This window comes from Podarcis pityusensis (assembly GCF_964106645.2).
Source record: "Podarcis pityusensis genome assembly, chromosome: 13".
NCBI classification, from domain to species: Eukaryota; Metazoa; Chordata; class Lepidosauria; order Squamata; family Lacertidae; genus Podarcis; species Podarcis pityusensis.
In genome coordinates this window covers 42,494,548-42,500,636 of record NC_138038.1, presented here as the reverse complement: position 1 = coordinate 42,500,636, position 6,089 = coordinate 42,494,548, and the positions used below count along the sequence as shown (strand labels likewise).

The following is a 6,089-nucleotide window of genomic DNA, read 5'->3' as shown; positions in this document are numbered from 1 at the left end:
AGTTCCCCACTTTTTAGCAAGAAAGGCAAAATCTTGGGGCTTATCCTCTTTTCCTCAGTTAAAAACCAGTATTTTATATTTGTTAAGAAATATTTATAAAATATTTATAAATATAATAAAATAAAACATTTGCCTTTATTCCTTGAGTGACTTCTAGCAGTAACCTTTTGGCTCTTAATCTGGTACTTGGATGAAGAAGAAGTGTTTGGATAGGATATCACTACCCTAAGGAGTCTCAAAGCGGCTAACATTCTCCTTTCCCTTCCTTCCCCACAACAAACACTCTGTGAGGCTGAGAGACTTCAGAGAAGTGTGACTAGCCCAAGGTCACCCAGCAAATGCATGTGGAGGAGCGGGGACACGAACCCAGTTCACCAGATTAACCACTACATCAAACTGGCACTCTGTATGTTCTACACAGGAACATGCAGTTTAAAAGACAGTGAGTAGACATGCAGGTGAATGATCATTGCTTAGGCAATACTGAATTTCTTTGGAAATATCTGATAATGTGGTCCTACCTGATTAAACCAACTGTGCCATGTTATGGCATCTTCATCAAGGATGAATGATTGGTCTCGATAAGTTTGCGGATCTATCCTCCCAATGCTTACTCTGTGCAAACTTTGGTTGGAGAATATAATCCAATTGACAATATCTAAGCTAGATACCACCTCTCCATTCTGGTTGATGAAGACCACATCTCCGGCTGTATTGTTAAATGAGATACTTCTCAGAAAGTGATGGAGCTAGATTGAAAACAGAAAAGGCAATTGTTTGGAAAAAATTGCAGTATAATGCAGGGTAGAGCATTATTTTTTTCTTCCTGTAGGAAAAACCTACAGCAATTGGTGGGGGTGAATCAGTCAAGTGTCAGGGGCTTCAGGTCCAAGCATGGAGAGACCACCAATTTTCTCTCTTCCACATCCCTCTCTCCCCCTCTCCCATTTTTACAGCTTTCTTTATCTCCCCCGCCCCACACCTCTTTCCCTCTTTCCCTCTTCATCACAGGAGACACCACAGTGGTGTATGATCACGTGATCTGAGGGAGGATTTGGTGTATATGGGATACAGAGAATGCTAAACATCTCTCTTGACCTTTACCACTGCTTCTTATCTGTGAATGCAGTGGCATCTCATTGTTCTGAAAATTTCTCTCATAGAAGCTCTTTTTCATGTCTGAGATGAATGAGCAAGGTGACAACACTGTGGAAACCCATACCTTGTGGGGGAATAACAGGCCTCTTCCAGTTGAGGATGCTTAGCCAATTACCTGCCAAAGCTGTGGATTCGGATTCTTCCCTCTCCGTCCATACGCCATTCCTCTGTGCCTGAGTCTGGATGTGAACATAGCATGTAAAGCATGGGCCATGGCATAGACAGCATTGTGGATACTGTAACTGTGGCCTGTCATGCTCATTTCAAAAAATGATCCAGGAAGGCTCTCCAGCTTCTCTTCTCCGGTGCAAATATTCCCCTCCACCTTGTCTGAAGTCATATCTGGGAATACACATCCAAAGGCCTGTTGCCAGAAGTCCCTGATAAAACCGTCCCCATCTGTGCTGGAAGGGTTTCTGTGCACAACATACTGATGAAATCCTGGTGGGTTTCTGAAGTGAATCTCAAAGGCTATACCACCATTGAATATTCCTGCATCCCAGTTCCTTTGAATGACAAATGAAGTGAACTCAACCTGGGAAGTTGTTATCCATACTTTACCCTTTATATTGTATGTCATGTCATCATGTTCTCATAGGTATGGAAGCCATCTAAAAGTTGCCATGGAATAAGATTCTCCATGGGCAACTATTACATTAGCTGTGCTGCTAAAAATTTTATGGTTTATACTTGCCCCCTGTTGTAGCATGCCATCAATTTCAGAAATAAAACTTAAACTGGGGACTTTTTCCAGGAATGCAAAGCAGACACCACTCTTGGTAAACATTGGGGAAATGGTTTGCACAAATCTTTCTCCGTTGTCATTGTCCATTGCAATGAGTCCAATCCACGTCCACCTGAAATGCAGAAGCAAAGAGAGAATTCCCTCATACTGAAGGGCTTCTGAGGCTGCCATCTGGTAGAAGGGAAGCCCTGGGCTTTTATCATTCATCACTGGAGCAGAGCCATAAATGAGCTAAAAAGTAAATGGAAGAAGAGAAGAGACAAAGTAGATTCCTTTCACAGTATTCATATATATTATTAGGCAAACCCTGTTAGTTAGTTTCAAGGTTTGTTTGCCTCTCTCTCAGTTTTACAAAAGACACATATGCAGATGGGCTGAAAACTGGGATCATTTCCCTTTTCTCATTTTTAAACCTTTGATTTGATGAATGGAGAGGGAAATGTGTCTGTTTTATATTATTTTTATGAACCTTGTTTACACATTAATGACTGGAGCAGGGCATTGTGTCTACTTCACTTAAAAACAAACAAACTTTTTTTATGTCATTGCAAAATTTGGCATGGTCTTCTAAAATGTATAAAACTGGATTGGGGAACATACTATGCCCCAAACAGCAGATTACCTAGACAATTTCTGGCTTTGTCAGAATTGCAACTTGGGTTAGATGCACATTTCTTCTCTGGAGCTTCGTCTTTCTTCTTCATGATGCACATGCCCCATCACACAGCAAAACTGTGCTAATTCTTCTCAGACTTTATTTATAAACATTTATTTCACTTGTGAATCAGCTGCTATCTACTATTACTTTTCTCCTGCGTAACTGGATTCTATCTGCAATTTTCCACAACTTCCCTGTGTCTTTCATTATGGCGGGTGTGCTAAAAAGGAATAGTTATTGTACTGGCTCCTACTTGTAAGGTTTTTTTAGCTGTAACCATTTCCCCCACTTCCCCAGCTACATATTTGACATGCCCTCCTCACTAATTTTTCCATTGGCACCTAAAATCTTATTGCTTTTATCCAGTAAGCAATTATCCCTCTCCCTCAGCAACTCATTTCAGATACCCTCCTAACTAAGCAGAAAATGATGCATAATGATAAACTGTTGGTGAGAGAGAAGCCCACTCTCCCATCAGCAGCCTTTGGCATATACTGTAAGTGATCTAAATGTGTGTGTAAGACAGGGAAAGTTACATATTTTTTCAGGTATTGCAACCTTCCCCTTTATTCAGGTTTGTCTGTCTGTCTGTTTGTTTCCTTATATTACAATTATGTACCATCTTTCTTTTCCAAGGATCTCAAGGTGGTTTACATGGTTCTGCTCCCAATTTCATCTTCACCCTGAACTGATGCTGAGGAACCTCTTCCTCTATGCAAGCTAATAGAGGTATTGTACATAGGTGTCCTACCTGCGGAATCTTATAGATATCAAAAACAGTGGCCACATAAAAGGAGATTTCAGAATCCAGTCCCCCAATGACCCCAGTCAGATTATTTTCAACATCACATATATAGTTTGGGACAAATTTCTTCACCATGGATAAAAGCAGCAGTGTGGCAAGATATGTGCTCCTTGCAGTGATATAGCTGTCATATAAGTGGAAGCCCAAGGTGATATTGGGTAAGATGTGAGGGTCTTCGTTGATCTCCTTGACTGCAAATGCCAAGGCCACGATGTGCTGGTAAAGCTTAGGCACCACCCTAGAATGAGAGTTGCAAACTGTATCAGCAGAAACTTCAAGAGATGTTTCCCTTTACAGACTAGTTAATCACACTGAGTTCAGGGGCGTTTACACTCTGCCCGTTCTACTATTTATTAGATCTTATCAGTGGAAAGTTCTTCCTGATGTTTAGTTGAAATTTCCTTTCTTGTAACTTGAATACCCTGATTTGGAGCAAGAGAAAACAAGTGTGTTCCATCTTCCTGGTGACAGCCCTTGAGATATTTGAAAATGGCTATCATTCCTCCCCTCAGTCTCATCATAGCTAAACCCATCAAACTCCCTCAACCATTCCTCATAAGGCTTGGTTTACAGACCATCTTTGTTGCCCTCCTCTGCACATGTTTCAGCTTGCTAATACGTATCCTTCTTAAATTGTGGTGGTCAGAACTGGATACAGGACTCCAGGTGACCAAGGCAGAATAGAGCAGTACTATTACTTCCTTTGATCAGGACACTATACTTCTCTTGATGCAGATCCCTTGAACCTTTCCACATTTACTACTGGCAAGCCAAGTGTTCCTCATCTTCGATTTGTGCATTTGTCTCTACTGAAATTCATGTTGTTACTTTTGTCCCAGTTTTCCAATATTTTAAGGTGTATCTAGAGTTGGGGTTGCTAATGTGGGGCTCATGGGATGTCTTCCCTTACATGTCTGAGGTCTTTTTCTGACACTTACAAAGTCTCTGGTCTCTCTGGTCTCTCTCTGCAGTGACTTCATTTTCGTGAGTCAGTGATGGTCGTTAGAATCCACTAAATTCTATACTTCATAATAAGTACCTTTCAGTGCTGAAACAAATGTTAGTCTAAGTTCAGAAAATGAAAGCATAAGAACCTTCAGTTTCAGAACAGGTTTTTAAGAATTCGTTCTTACTCACACTCTAGTAGTTCAGATAAAGTCTATCAAAATTTGCTGTTCAAAAGGCCTCTCCCAGACACACAAACGTGCATACATTTCAATACATTTATATTCTTTTCTCCATCCAGAAATGCAATTTCTCCTGTATTCTCTTAATTCACAAGAGATTCCTTCCAGTTTTTTGCCCCAGCATAAGTCCCATTCATATCTAAAGTGGATTTCCCTAGGTAAAAGTGTAAAGGTTTGCAGTCTCTGTCATTATTCTGAGGCTGCAACTCTAGGTTTAATCATTACATGGATGTAATAAATGAGTGGCTTACACAAGCTGTTCAGGCTGCGCTGGTGGGGGTTCCTCAGTGAATGTTGCTGGAGAGGAGAAGAATCCACCATGTGAAACAATCCCACCAATGAGGAACTCTCCTGGCTGATGATATGTGTGAAGTGGATGGTGTGGACCTTGGAGGATGCATTTCGCTATGTGTGCCAGACATACATTGTAAGAAATCACTTCCAGCAGCAAGAACACTAAAACCACCATTCTCAATACAAAGCCAACTGTTTGTTCTGCATGGAACCCATGATTTCTCTGGCAATATTATAATTAGTTTCTCCCCCAAAAAAATTTCTCATTTGAACAGTAGTTAAGTTTCTTGAGACGATGCAATCTGGGAGTATGAATGATCAGACTTGTTGATCCCAGACCCTATTTAAATTATTCTGGTTAATTTTAGTATCCTTTCCGTTACTTTTGCAAATGGCCCCTGAAAGTCCAGAGGGAATTTTGAGGAGCAGCAGATTTAATTATAGCCCTGTTAATAACCAAGCTGGAATTTAGTTATTTATTCAATGCTTGCGAACCCCTGTGGAATTGCAGAAGAAAATGTGTTTGTCACATATTCAGAACTATTGTGTTTTATTCCCTTTCAGTGGATAATAAGGGGCCAGTGGTGTATTGGTGAAGTTAGAAGTTCATAATAGAAGACCTTGTAAACAATGGAGACTCCTAAATGTAGTACGGTGTTGTCAGCATCTTGAAATTTGACTGAGTGGACCAGGATCCACATGAACCATGTGGCAATGACCCCTCACCACTTTTCCAGGGGGCGACAGTTGTGTTCCCTCACTCTCAGCCTCCTTCCCCAATGGCCTAGGCACACAAATTTGCTGGCCTTTGGAGGGGAATTCTCCTTGGCCGGTGGATCTCAAAAAGGAGGGGTCTTTCCAACCCAAAAGGCACCATAAATGGGCCACTCACTGGTGCCTCTTGGAGGCCAGTGCATTGCTGGCTGTGGCTATTGGCTGCTTTCTCATCTGGCCTGGCAATGAGGCTTAAAAGGGTGTTTGCAGGAGGCTCTCGCAGCACGGCTGGGTGAAGAACAGCACCCTCCCACCCTCCCTTTTTACTTCCATTCACAATTCAGGTCAATTTATTATCGTGCTTATAAAATGTATTTTCCTTTTCAGGTCATGATCTAACAGAGGTTTTCTCCCAAAGCGTCATTCCGTTTAACCACTTTATTTTACTTCTGCCTGCTGACCTTACTATGGTTGCTTACGGGTGCCATATTCGGAGCTGGGAAGGAATTTGCCTATAGACAAATTGGC

General features: G+C 41.4%; 1 protein-coding gene across 1 annotated transcript in view; it reads right to left on the bottom strand.

The window, feature by feature from the left end:
• The window catches only part of LOC308461335 (vomeronasal type-2 receptor 26-like), a 67,508-nt gene extending 61,419 nt beyond the window's left edge, over positions 1–6,089 (bottom strand). The window contains exon 1 of the mRNA XM_080978188.1: positions 6,023–6,089. The gene's annotated coding sequence lies outside the window, so the exon portion shown is untranslated. The remainder of the gene's footprint in view (positions 1–6,022) is intronic.